The sequence below is a fragment of the Artibeus jamaicensis genome, unplaced genomic scaffold, assembly GCF_021234435.1.
Source record: "Artibeus jamaicensis isolate MK-2021 breed Jamaican fruit bat unplaced genomic scaffold, CSHL_Jam_final scaffold_461, whole genome shotgun sequence".
Lineage (NCBI taxonomy): Eukaryota > Metazoa > Chordata > Mammalia > Chiroptera > Phyllostomidae > Artibeus > Artibeus jamaicensis.
The window spans coordinates 10,813,760-10,828,158 of record NW_026522045.1 but is presented as its reverse complement, the minus strand read 5'-3'; the positions used below and the strand labels follow the sequence as shown (position 1 = coordinate 10,828,158).

The 14,399-nt window shown below is 39.3% G+C and overlaps 1 protein-coding gene across 6 annotated transcripts in view; it reads left to right on the top strand.

The window, feature by feature from the left end:
* Positions 1 to 4,166: 4,166 nt before the first annotated feature.
* ACSL4 (acyl-CoA synthetase long chain family member 4) overlaps positions 4,167 to 14,399 on the top strand; it is an 88,993-nt gene continuing 78,760 nt past the window's right edge. For 4 of the 6 annotated variants that reach the window (XM_037142468.2, XM_037142466.2, XM_037142471.2 and 1 more), the window contains exon 1: positions 4,205 to 4,295. The gene's annotated coding sequence lies outside the window, so the exon portion shown is untranslated. Of the gene's footprint in view, positions 4,296 to 14,399 lie in introns of all 6 variants that reach the window. The other 2 variants (XM_037142465.2, XM_037142467.2) reach the window with 2 other exon arrangements.

The window sequence follows — 14,399 nt, the reverse complement described above, 5'->3', positions numbered from 1 at the left end:
ATGAGCATGATTTAATTTAATCCTTCCTCAGAAGAGCCTTATGTATGAGGTAACATTATTGTTCCCAATTTACAGATGAGGAAGCTGAGGCTCTGAAGAAGTTATGTAACGTGGTCTAGGGTGGTCCAAGTTCAAAGCCCATATGGTTCCTATCCTGCTACTCTGCCCCTACATGGCTTCCAAACTCTAACAGTTAATGATTCAGAATAAGAAACATTTTGGAATTTAGTTATTATTTGACTTGCTTTTTAATAATAGGAGATGAAATAAAATCTTCTTGTATGTGAAATGGAAAGAAAAATAAAGAGAAATTTAAGTGAGTTTCCATATTGATGAGCTTTCTCCCTAACCTAGGCTAGAATAGCTACAGAAAGTGGATGAAAATATACCAAAGGTAACTTTCTTGAAGACTTGACTGCCACAGCCCACTTCATTTGCCTCTGGCCTTATGGCCATATATGGTCTATATTTTGTGCTTTTTTTTTCTTTTTGGGAAGGTTGGTAAAACACTTTATAAGGGTACTGCAGAGGATTTTATTTAGAGAGGATAGAAGTTTGATTTTAAAAATTGAATTCATTAGGATGACATTGGTGAATAAAACTCAATAACACATCATCTGCACACTGCATTGTATGCTCACTGCCCAAAATAAACTCTCTTTCACTTTTACAGAGACAAAGAGCAAGTTAGTGAGAGACACTGAAATTAAGGTCCATTAAAACTGTGTTGGGATTTTGATTTGAACTGCACTGACTTCATAGATTAATTTCAGAAGACCTGACTCTTTACAATACTCTGTCTTCCCATCCAGAATCATTAGATGTCTTTCCATTTGTTTGGGTTTTTTGATTAATTAAAAAAAAACACCTGTAAAATGTACTGAAATAAAAAGAAACAGTTATTTGAAAACAAGAAAAAATCACTTCTTAAAAAAAGAACATTTAGAACTACTATGCCTTTGAGCACTTTTTAAAGGAGTAGCTTGGGTTATTATTTATGCTCACAGTGAGATCATCTTCTGTCTAGGTTTCTGATTTCATCAGTTGTTTCAGACATGCCATGGGAGATAATACTTGGTCTGGTTATCGGGTCTGAAAAAAATAAAAGTCTTATTAATGACAAAACATAACTGGACTGTGCAAATATTATTATAAAGTTCTGCTGCTTATAAATTCCCCCACAGGAGAAAATTATTATTTTACAAACCTGCAAAATATGTTTAACATGTGAAAGTTTGTTCCCCAGTCAATGAAGAACTGTTGTTTTCTGCCCTTCCATAAATAACTAATGCCAGGCTATCTGTTTCAGCTTCTTATTACAGGAGAGTAAAATGGGCAAGTCCTACATATCAGTACCTGCTAACAGAGCTGTTCAGCTCAATTCTGCTTGGTTTCAAACAGTTTAATTTTCATGTGTTCAGTGCTTTTTATGTTGTATTTTGAATCTATCAATTGTACTGTACAATTTTCTAACTCTTCAATTTCCATATGTTTTTCTCTTCTGGTTCTAATTGTATCGGTGGTTCTGGGGAGGACTTATTATCCAGGAAGCATGGTGTAGTGGCAAACACCCTGGTCTAGGAGTAATCAGAACTGTGGTACGAAATCCAAGCTCTACTACTAGTTATTTGTGTGACTAGACAAGTCATTTGAACTGCATCTGGTTCTTCATCTGTAAAATAAGGATAATAATCCTGTCTTCCTAACTGGTAAACAATCGTGCAAATGTTCTCTCTAAAATGTCAGACATCTGGCAGGAGGAATGTTTTGCTCCTGGGTAGTAGTTCTGGAAGGTTTCTGATGACGAGAAATTAAACAAGGTTTGCTTTGATCCTGAAAAAATGAAAAAGGAAAAACTAGAAATAGTGTGGATACACTGTAGTGGAAAAGGTGACCCATGGTAGGCAATAAAAAGGCAGAACTGTCAGCATTAATGAATAGCTTAAGACTCAGAGGTTTCAAACTCATTTTCACCAGGGGCCACATCAGTCTTGCAGTTGCCTTCAAAGGGCTGAAAGTAATTTTAATCTCTTAACAGTTAAGGAGTAGTTACATTTATACAGTCCTAAAATTATTTCAGCCCTTTGAAGGCAACTGTGAGACTGATCTGGCCCCTGGTGAAAATGCGTTTGACACCCCTGGCTTAAGTGATAAAGATCTTGAAAATTCAAGTAGTTTCTTGGTCTGATAAATATATCTATATTATGCACTCGTGCATGTACATAGGTATGCACAAATACATACAAAGAAAAACTGAGACTGTTCAGAGGAAATTACACAATTGAAAAAGTCTGGGCTAAGTGATTGATAGTAAAGAAAATTGACAAAAGTACTCTTTCATTACAAGTTCTTTTTCATCTTGGTCTAATAGATTGATGTGTTACACTGGGTCTGTAATGTGTCTGTGTTTTAATGCCACAACCGGGCACTAAGTGTGTTGAGGGTAAGGATTATTTCTTTGATTTCGCTTGTATTAACTGACTATAGATGACAGTGCTCTCTGTACAGTGTCTTCACTCAACTTCATCAGTAATAGGCTCTGTAAGTGTAAGCAAAAACGAGGTATAAAGAAACCAGTTTTACCCAAGGCTAATTGATATAAACAAGACTTAAGTTCCCATGCATCTCACCAACATTATAATGAAATGACACTGAATGAACTACATTATTCCAAAATTGCTGTACATTATAAGTACTCAGTGAATTATATAGCTGACAAATGATTACTTATTTTTGGTATTACTGCAAGATCTTGTAAAATAAACATGAAATTAAAATTGTTGTTTGAATTCCTGAACTTTCTAGGTCAATGGAAAGATGAAATTAGGGGACTGCCATAACAATAATTATAGGCATACTATATATAAGTGGGTGGGCCTGTTGGAAAACTGATGAATTATCCCACTTCACAGTAGTAATACAAAAGCTGTAAGTCTATGTTCTCTAATTGTGAGCCTCCAGCCACCTATAGTGCCTGGAATGCTTATTAAAAATTAAAATTTCTCAGTTCCGCTGAGATCTGAATTACAATACTTTGGGGTTGTTGCTCCAGGTACCCATATTTTAACCAGCACCCAAATGATTCAGATGCAAATTAAGGTTTTAGAAGGGCCCTAGCCTGTAATCTAAGGCGGTGACACACACGCACATTGTTACCTCTGGTAATGTGAAACTGAAAAATAGCAAGTGAAATGAAATGTCCATTACTAGCAGGAAGAGGAAGCTAGTCCTCTATACGTCAGGGCTCCGTAATACTGGCGTTTTATTGTTGTTATTATTATTATTGATATATTCTTGGCAATTTGTCGTGGCTCATTTGCAGATATGGCCTGTCCGTTTTGGAGTTTGGAGACAGTTTCCGGAATTTTATTTTTAACAGCCATTTCTTCAATCTCTTAGGAACGGCATTTGTAGGACTAGCTCATAAGCAAGGAACAGGTCCAGTGAGATGTTAACGGTGCTGCGGTGCCTTTTCCTTATCAGTTGTGGATTGTCTTGCCATCACACCATCAAATATATGGGAGGCATAAAATAAAGACCCTGCATCCTTTTGATATTTCGTTAGCGGGAGGGAGTGGGGTTATTAACGTTTGGAGGTGAAAGCTGTCTTTAATCAGATTGGTCACATCTGTCTCCAAAGGACGGGGAGTGAAAGAAAAAAAAAAAATCTTTAAACGGTAGCTGGAAGATGACCGGAGGGGAACTTTAATCCTGGGAAGCCAACACAAAAGCGGGCGTGGACCGGTTTCGCACCTGGCTGAAATCAGATAGGCGTAGACTTTAAAAACACAGTGGATAACGTTGCCAGCCAGCCCAGCAAAAGCGGTACGGAAACGGGAAGCTAGACCTTGGGACTTGTCTGGAAGGCGCCGTTAGCTTACGCGGCGCCGCCGCATCCCCCCACCGGCCCGCCGCACGCGGACTGGGCCCCGCCTTTTCGGCTGACGTCCCGGGCGATCGGAGGCGGGAGCGTGGGTGGGCAGAGCGCCGGGCCGCAGGCGATTCGCCGGGCCCAGCCACACCACTACGCGTCCACACTCCGCCCACCCTCCAGGCGCGTCTTTTCCGGGCTCGCGCCTTGCCTCTTCTAACCCCGCCTCCGCAGGTCCTTAAGGGTGCGTGCGCTGCTGTGGTTTTTTTTTTTTTCCCTTTCCGTTTTTTTTTTTTTTTTTGGCTCTGGCTTCTCCGGCGTGCTCGTACTCGCCCCAGTGCTAGCGGACACGCGGCTCCCTTCCGCCAGCTTCCTGAGGGCCGGGCGCTGGCGGGCTGCAAGAACTCCGTGGACAACGCCTGGGGTGAGTAACCCCCGCTCGTGAGGCTGCCGCACTGGGCGCCCATGCCCTGTAGCATTCCGCGCCCCAACCCGCAGCGGCGCCACTCTCCCACACGAGTCCTGAGGCGTTTGGGAGAACGTTCCCGTTCCCCGAATCGGCTCCTTTTCTTCTTGAGCCCAGTCTATCCGCCCTTCTCCCCCGGTGCCTGGAAAATCCCCGAGATATCTGTATCTTCCCCTTTACTCAGGTCTGGGCTTCTCGAGACCCTGGCCTGTGTCTTCTGCCACTTAGCACCCCTAGAGAGCCAGAATCATCTTTCTGATCAGGCTACTCCCCTTTGCCATGATCGTTTCCAAAAGAGCCTATCAACAGCCTGCTGGGCTTCCCAATGACCTTTAGGGCGCCCCTACACCTCAGCTCCATTTTGTGCGCTCTGGCTAGCTCAGTATCCGAGGGGTAAGCATGTCTCTTACTCTAGTAGCATCCGCCCTTCGAATGTGAGGGATGCCCTGACTTTCGATATCCTCCCAGCTTCCGTATTTTTACGAATGTTAGAAAACAGCTGGATTTTAGCAGAAGCATGATTTTATTTTTTTGCCTATTCTATCGATATCCCTGTCCCGGTGGGTGCTATATATTTATTCACTTCCTCTTCCTCTCATTTCAGTCCCTTACAGAAAGAACTGTCGCTGATGTCTATAGCGCATAGAAAAATCAAGGAGAATATGATTCACTGCCTAAGCCCCATCAAGGGGTTACATATTTTAAATAACACGTCATTTCTCCTCCTCTCTCCAGCATCTCCTCCTTCAAAGGCATGTTTTTCACCCTCTTGTAATGAATTTGCTGTGTTTGCTCTTGGACCTTAAAACAATCATCACTGCGGTGAGATGCAGAATAAGGGCAAAATGGCAATTAAATTAATCCCTTTGAAAAACTAAGCAGTCTCCTTTATAGTTTAATCAACCATTTTCCCGTAGTTACTGTCACTTTACTGTTTCTTTTGCCTCAGATAGTTTTAAGTGTTCTTGATAAATAAAGCTGCATGCAACTGGAGATTCAATTACAGTACTGTGGATGAGCATATCAAGGATTTAATAGTGAAGGCCTCTTCCTTGGATTGTAAAATAGCTCATGTTTTGCTTTGAAACTGCTCAAATGTAAAATGTATGACTCCTGTAAGAATTAACATGCTATCTGCCATTTAGGTGGAGGATGAAACATTAAACTGTTAGTATGATACTTGCACCATAGAATAAAGTACCGTATTGTTCTGATGTGAGAGGTAATTTGACACCAAAAAGTCCACAGAAGGTTTATGCAACAGTGAAAAGCTTGAGCAAATTCAGGCCCCCCCCCAAAAAAAATCCCTTTAAAAAAAAGTAGTCATTTATATTAAGATGTTTGTTTTCGGTAGGGGTGGGATGAGTAAAGAAAGGAAAGTGTTGCCCAATTCAGTGAGAAATTAATTGGGACACTGGAGAGGCTCAGGTTCAGTTCTAGCTCTAGATAGTTGTATAACCTTCAACAAATTACTTTAGCTCTCTTAGTTTTTGCATCTGTAAAAGCGTCTTGGTGGTTGACTGGATGATCCATAACTCCCCCAGTTTGAAATCAATCTACTGATGCAGTTTGCATAAAGGCTGTGCCGTATATAATTCCCTATACCGGTTATTTAAAATGCTTTTTTCAAAGATCTGTATATACTAGTTCCAATTTATATATACACAATTCTTTTTTTACAGACTTTTATTTACTTATTTTTAGACAGGTGAAGGGAGGGAGAAAGGGAGAAAAACATCGGTGTGTGGTTGCCTCTTGCACGCCCCCTACTGGGGACCTGGCCTGCAACCCAGGCATGTGCCCTGACTGGAATCCAACCAGTGACCCTTTGGTTTACTGGCTGGCACTCAATACACTGAGTCACACCAGCTGGGGCTATATATACATAATTCTTAATTCATCCTTGTGAAATGATTATATTCTATGTTGAAATCTTTAAATTGGGAAGCATCTTACAAAATTCAAGTATTGCTAGCTTCTGTTTGCAAGTAAAATGTGTGCATACCACAGTTTAAAAAAGGTTCATGGGCCCTGGCTGGTGTGGCTCATTGGATTGAGTGCCAGCCTGCAAACCAAAACGTCACCAGTTACATTCCCAGTGAGGGCACCTGGATTGCAGGCCAGGTCCCCAGTAGGGGGCACGTGAGAGGCAACCACACATTGATATTTCTTTCCCTCTCTTTCTCCCTTCCTCCTCTCTAAAAATAAGTAAATAAAAATTTAAAAAAAATGTTCATGGCTTTTAGGCATTTGTAAGGGAATGTATAAGTGCTGCCTTGTAACGATAATTGACTAAGATCTGTAAAAGAGTATGCAGGCATCTCATTCATTTATTAATTCAATTAATTTATCTTGTTCTTTCATTTGCCACTTTTTTTTGGCCAGGCCATCAGGATATGATGGGTAAGACGAGCCCTACTATATGTTTAGTTTGATATGGTACTGATAGTAGTGAGGGTTGTGAAGGGATAGATGCATGGACAGTTTATTTTTATTAACAACAACAACAATAACAGTCAAATCATGGACATAAAGTCCTGAGGATATTGAACTCTACAGGGAAGGAGGTGAGTGACTGTGTTAATTGTATTCTCTGCCTGGCATTCCTTTTTTCTTGTTCCTTACCTTTCAATTGCTGAGACTTTAGCAAAAATAAAACATTTTTCCCACTCCTAACTCTGGCTAGTCTTGTATACTCTTTTCCTTTTCTTTTTTAAAATTAATTTATTATTTTATTCATTCATTTACTTATTTTATTTAAAAGATTTTATTTACTTATTTTTAGAGAGAGGGGAAGGGAAGGAGAAAGAGAGGGAAGGAAACATCAATGTGTGGTTGCCCCTGGTGACCCCCTACTGGGGACCTGGCCTGCAACCCAGGCATGTGCCCTGACTGGGAATCGAACCCATGACCTCTTGGGTCACAGGCTGGCACTCAATTAACTGAGCCACACCAGCCAGGGCTTTATTTATTTGTTTGTTTGTTTGTTTTTTATTGTTTAAGCTGTTACAGTTGTTTCCATTTTTCTCCCCTTCCCCTCTATCTATACTCTTTTTCTTTCTCTTTTAACTGTTTTTCAGATAGTTGTAGATTCTTAAACAGTTGTCAAGAAATAATATACTTTATCTAATTTCCCCCAAGTGTAGCATATTGCATAATTGGTATAACATTACAAGGAAATTGAAATAGATACAATCTATCCACCTGATTCAGAGATCATAAGTTTTACATACACTAGTGTGTGTGTGTGTGTGTGTGTGTGTGTGTTTAGTTCTGTACAGTGTTATCACATAGTTAAATTCATGTAAGCACCACCACAGTCAAGAAACAGAACTGTTCCATCACCATTTTGTAGCTGCAGCTATCTCCCTTCCTCACTCCCTTCCTGACCCCTGGTAACCACTAATCTGTTTTCCATGCCTATACTTCTGCCATTTCAAGAATGCTATATAAATGGCATCATACAGTATATAACTTTTTGAGGTTGGCTTTTTTGTTTTCCACTCAGCATAATTCCCTGAATATTCATGCAGAGAATGTATCTTGTATTGATAGTTCCTTTTTATTGTTGAGGCATAGTTCATGGTGTGGATATACTAGTTTTTTAAAACATTCACCCTTTGAAGGACATTTAGCTGTTTCCTGTTTTTGTTTTTAAACCTGTTATAAATAAATCTCCTGTGAACAGTCCTGTACTTTTTTTATGTGAACATACATTTCCATTTCTTTGGGACGAATGCCCAAGTACAAATGCTTAGTTGTATGTTATTTGCATGTTTAGTTTTATGAAGAACTGCCAAACTGTTTGCCAGAGTAGCTTACCATTTTACGTTCCCACCAGCAACATCTGAATTATGAATGCTCCTTATCCTGGCCAGCATTTGGCGGCATTACTATTCTTTATTTTAGCTATTCTGATTGGTGTCTAGTGTTACCTTGTTGTAGTTTTAATTTGCATTTCCCCGATGGCTAATGATGTTGAGCATCTTTTCACATGCTCATTTGCCATCTCTGTATCCTCTAGTAAAAATGTATGATCATGTCTTTTGTACATTTTCTAGTTGGATTTTTTTTACTGTTGAGTTCTGAGAGGTCTTTATATATTCTAAAGACTAGTCCTTTGTTGAATGTGTGGTTTGCAACTATATTCTCCCAGTCCATAGCTTGTCTTTTCATCCTCTTCAGTGATTTTCACAGAACGAAAGTCTTTAATTTTGATAAGTCCCAGTTTATCAATTTTTTTCTTTATCAGTCTTTGGTGTCAAGGGGTCTTATGCACCTTTGTTATTTATTTAGTTTATTCCTTGCTGTTCTCTAATCCAACATTTCTGTTAGCAGTGTGAACATTTTATCTTTCCCAATTCTGGAGTTCAAATGTATTCCAGTGAACAAGTGGTCTCAATGGCTTAGAGTGTGAATATACATGCTTTTGCTATATTAAAATGGCTGCTATCCTTTTGTGTCTTACAAACATAATTTCTCCCTTACGAGGCTGTCAAGTAAAATGTTAAAATTAGTATTTTAAAATTAAATAGGCACAGGATGTGCCAAGGGGGTTTTGGTTTCACTTTCCAAATTAAAAATATTTTGGCAAAACTGTATAGATTTTTTAAATCAAGGTTTCTGGTAAATAATCTGAAGAAAAAAATTTGTGTTCTCACTTAAATGTATGTTGGAAGTTTACTTCTGCATTTTGAGTAGCGAAGTTGTGAATAATGACCATGTACTTAGTTGGCTTTTTATACTCGCTATCCATTATCAGAATAATGAGTAAGAGACTGTTGAATTTGTGTGTCTATATTGTGTATTTTCCTTTTATAGTAGTTACTTAATGTTCATTTTAAGTATCTTTAAACATTAGCTTCAAGGGGAATTGGAACTTTATATTTTGCAAAATGTATGTGCTCATAATTATGAGAACTTACAGGAAAAGGTTAGTGATTAACTTTGAGAATATTTGTTTCTGTAATGTGGTACTGACATGACTACTCGTCCTGTCAGAATAACCATATTTACTTAAAGTAAGTGTACAGGTAGTGGATTGCTGTTTGAAAAAGATCAATCATTGGTTTAATGCAAGGACCAGCAAAATTCTGCCCACTGCCTGCTTTTTTTTTTAAACCACCTTCTGTTGCAACACAGCCACAGAATTTCATTTATTAATTTATGCATTGTCTGGCTGCATCCAAAATACAATGTCAGAATTCAAACAGAATTTATGGCCCTAAAAGCCTATTTAATCCATGATCCATTACAGAAAAAGTTTGCCTAGGGACAAATCAACCTTATAAATCATTGAGTCTTCATTATAAAGGAAATTTAAGGAAATGTACTATATTTTAGTTATATTTCCATGGAAAATAGTTGTTGGGAAGAGTGTATTCATTTTCTTTACTAAGTCCACAAGGCACTGTTGTCTAGGAGCAGAATTAAGGAATGAATGGAGAGGGTTGATTTCACTGTTACACTGGGAAAGTAAATTTACAGGTATGCAAATACCTGTAAATGAGACTAGTGAGATTCAGAAAGAGGTGTATATGGTCCTGACATCCTTTGGTGATTCTGTTGTTGTCAGAGTGGTAAAGAGAAGCCCAAGAATAGCAGTGCTGTTATATCTGCTCTCAAAATTGCTATGTGAATTTTAAGTACATAGTAGTTTAAACCTATCAAGCTGAGCTTGGACTGTTGGTTTATTTTTTTTATGCAGCTTTCTTTTGTAAGTTTAAAGTTGACACTTTAGTTCTTTTAAATGCCTTATGTATGATGTTGAAAGTGGAAATTGAATTAGGATATTTGGCTATATGTTTGTAAAGAAATTGATTCCCACTTCACATCATACAAAACATAAATTTAGGATGTATTTAAAAAAACATCTGGAAAGCACAAGACAACTAACTATAACAAAGTTTAAAAGGTAAATGACAGACTGGGGGAAATAGCTTCTACATATGTAGTGGAATATTTAATTGACTTGCACTTCACTGACTCACCACATTAAATGATGCTCTTTATTTCCTTTGTAAAATAAACTATGCAGTGAACACTTGTTGTTTAGTAAGCTGGTCTATGCCAGTATGCCTGTGTACCCATCAACAGAACAGATGCTTTTATCACTGAACATATATATGTGGTGGTTTTTGTTTCTGCAAATATTTTCATATTTTGTAACGCGGTAAAATATAAGTGGGGGCATTGAAGTTCTTATTGAAAATTTATGGATTAAATAATGTGATGTCTTGGATTTTCTTTAAATGATATGAGAGGTGGTGGAGATGTGGAGTATGTAGAGATATTTTTATCAAATACAGCACATGTAGACAATTTTTGAAGCTGGGTGATAGTTACATCAGGTTCATGTTTTTATACAAGACAATTGAGTGTATTGGAAGGAGTGTATGAAAGCAAGTTATTAATGCCATATTGGAGTAAGATGATAAAAGATTCATATAAAATAAATATAAAAATCTAGAAGGGTTCTTCACTCACTTCCTTCAAGTGTCTTAAGTTCTTTGAAGTTCTGTGTTGTCTAAGAATCCTGTTTAAATTTCTTTATACTTAGTGGGTCTGGAGTAAAGAAAAAGGCTTTGGCCTCTTGGCCCTATGTCAAACATTTGATGAATGAGTGTTCATTTTACTACTGATAAAAATGAAATGTTTATCATATGCATTTTTTATGATTATTCACCTTAATTGACCTTTTCAATTAATCAACTGTTCCAAATAGCATTAGATTAAAAGTCTTCTACTTTATATTCATGATATATACAGAGCCCCTACAAATTAATCAGTAAGAGGAAAGGTACTCATTGGGAAAAAATTAAAATGATGAATAAAAAAGAAATGATGCTCAAATTCACTCTAGTAATTAGAGAAATTAAAACCATTGTTAAAGAACAAAATTCAACACAGTAAATTTGAGTCTCTGAAGGGCTTTATCAAGCAATTTATGAATCAGGCAGCATCCCTTCTAGCAACTAGCATGGTGTTCTGAGGGGTTGCACAATATAGAAGGTATTTATAGGAAGAAGGGTGTTATTTTTTTTAATATTTTATTTATTTATCTTTAGAGGGAAAGGGAAGGAGAGAGGGAGAGAAACATCAATGTATGGTTGCCTTTCGTGCATCCCCTGCTGGGAACTGGCCTGCAGGGAACCGGCCTGCAACCCAGGAATGTGCCCTGACTGGGAATCGAACCTCGATTGTATGGTTCGAAGGCCCGCGCTCAATCCACTGAGCTACACCAGCCAGGAAGAAGGGTGTTATTAATAAAATAAAATAAAGGATTATTTTTAGGCCAGATCATGTTCTTTTTGGGGACAGAAGGGAATGACAGAGATTTTATCATACAGATTACTTCACTGGTATTAATCAGTTAATTTCAGACTGATTGGTTTGAATTTCTACTCCTGGGAGAGACGGTTGGATTACTTAGGTTAGTTTTTAAGTTTTGGTTTGGTGATGGGGCTAAGCAAATGTGACTCCATTTTGGCTGCTATTTCCTTTTTTTAAACCCCATTTTCACCAGATATGTTGGCAAAAAACTATAATATCCACTTTTAGAAAGAACTGGGCAGTGTTATAAATTGTTAATGAGACTGCAAATTGTTTGTGATAAAGAATACAAAATCCTCTTTTTTAAATGTACATATATTTTGATCAGCATTTCTGTTAGGAACCTATTCTAGGGAAATATCTGCACATGTGTATAAAGGTATAAGGAAGGAGGCTTCTGGTCAAGATGGTGATGTAGGTATACATGGCTCACTTTTTGCAGAACCACATCAAAATTACAACTAAAATATAGAACATCGCCCTGGCTGGTGTAGCTCAGTGCATTGAGTGTGGGCCTGTGAACCAAACAATCGCAGTTCAATTCCCAGTCAGGGCACATGCCTGGGTTGCAGGCCAGTTTCCAGCAGGGGATGCACGAGAGGCAACTGTACATTGATATTTCTCTCCCTCTCTCCTTCCTTTCCCCTCTAAAAGATAAATAAAATCTTAAAAAAACTTAAAAAAATAAAATATAGAACATCCATCACTCAGGAACGTCAGAAATTGAGGTGGATGGAAGTCTGGCAACTAAGAATTAAAGAAACCACATCCATCTGGACTGGTAGGAAGGGCACGGATGTGGAATGGGCTGGTCCAACACCCACATGGATAAAAATTCAGGAGGGATATCTTGGGAGTGAGCAGTCTGAGACCAACATAAGGCCTCCTAGCCCACGATTCCTTCCCAGGAAGATAAGTCTCCACAACTTCTGGCTGCAAAAACCAGGCGGAGTTTGAGTCAGTAGAAGAAACTGCTGGAAGCCCAAGCAGTTCCTGTTAACCTACACACGGACTCACATTCTCAGACTCACTCCCTTTGAGCTCCAGCACTGGGCTAGCAGCTTGAAAGGAGCCAGAGGCACGTAGGAAGAAACTGCAGTGTCTGGCATCCAGCTGAGCAGAGGCCATTATCCCTTTGTTAAACCCTCCTCTCAAAGCTTGTAGGCTGGTGCCATATCTGAGACTCCATCAACCTGGCTAACACTGTTTGACCCACCTGGGAGATCCCCAGAGACTGGCCCACCCAAGCCGTTTTTCCATAAGAATGGCTGGTCTTGGCTCGTAAATCCTATCATACAAGCAACAGCTGGCTTCAGTGAGCCCTAGTGACAGTCTGATTAGATTCACAAATTGGCGTCACCTGAGAGTCTCTAAGCCAGGGGTGTCAAACTCATTTTCACCAGGCACCACATCAGCCTCACAGTTGCCTTCAAAAGGCTGAATGTAATTTCAATTCCTTAACAGTTAAGGAGTAGTATACAGTCCTAAAATTATGTCGGCCTTTTGAAGGCAACCTTGAGGCTGATGGTGGCCCCCAGTGAAGATGAGTTGTAACACCCTTGCTCTAAGCCCAGCACAAGTAGCAGCTATCTCAGATTGCTTTATAGCTCAGGCAGGGTGGCCCCTGGCAGAACACAGTGCGGGCTGACCTTGGCCTGCACCACCTGAGAAACCCCAGGGCCAGTGCACCCAGTTGACATTTATAGACCATGTCAGAACACCACCACCCTGTACCTGCACAGCTGATCCTCCCCAGAGGGCTGAGGTTGGTGGTCAGTGGTAACAGCCAATCCTTGCAGCTGACTGACCCATGTAAATCTCTCCCCTTGATTTGCCAACAGCAACTAAGGCTCAACTACAAAAGCAGGGTATACTCAGTCCACGTGAAGGGCTCACCTTGAGTACCCACCTTGTGTGATAGGGGAGGCTGTGGCACTGGACCCTATAGGACACCTACTACATTAGGCCACACTACCAATACAGGGAGTCAGAGCAGCTTTACCTAATACAAAGAAACATGGCCCAAAGGAAAGAACAGATTAAATGAAACTCCAGAAAAGGAACTAAAAAAAAATGGAGATAAGCAATCTACCAGATGTAATGTTTAAAACACTGCTTATAAGGATGCTCAGGAACTTAGTGAGGACCTCAGCAGCATAGAAAAGATCCAGCTAGAGACTGATGACACACTAATTGAAATAAAGAACAATTTACAGGGAAACAACAGTACAGTGGATGAAACTATGAACCAAATCCATGATTGGAACATAAGGAATCAAAAAACAACCAATCAGAAAAACAAAGAGAAAAAAGAATCCCCCCCCCCAAATGAGGGTAGTATAAACGGCCTCTGGGGCAAATTTAAGCTTTACAACATTCGAATCAGAGGGGTGCCAGAAGGAGAAGAGAAAGAGCAAGAAATTGGAAATCTATCTGAAAAAAATAGTGAAAGAAAACTTCCCTAATTTGGTGAAGGAAACAGACGTGCAAGTCCAGGAAGTACAGAGAGTCCCAAACAAGAGCAATGGCAAGAGGACACTCCAAGACACATCATAATTAAAATGTCAAAAGTTAAAGATAAAGAGAGACTCTTAAAAGCAGCAAGGGAAAAGCAGTTGGTTGCCAGATGGGAGGGGGGAGGGGAAGAATGGGTAAAGAGGTGAGGGGATTAAGAAGTACAAATAGGTAGTTACAGAATAGCTATGGGGATGTAAAGTTCAGTGTTAGAAA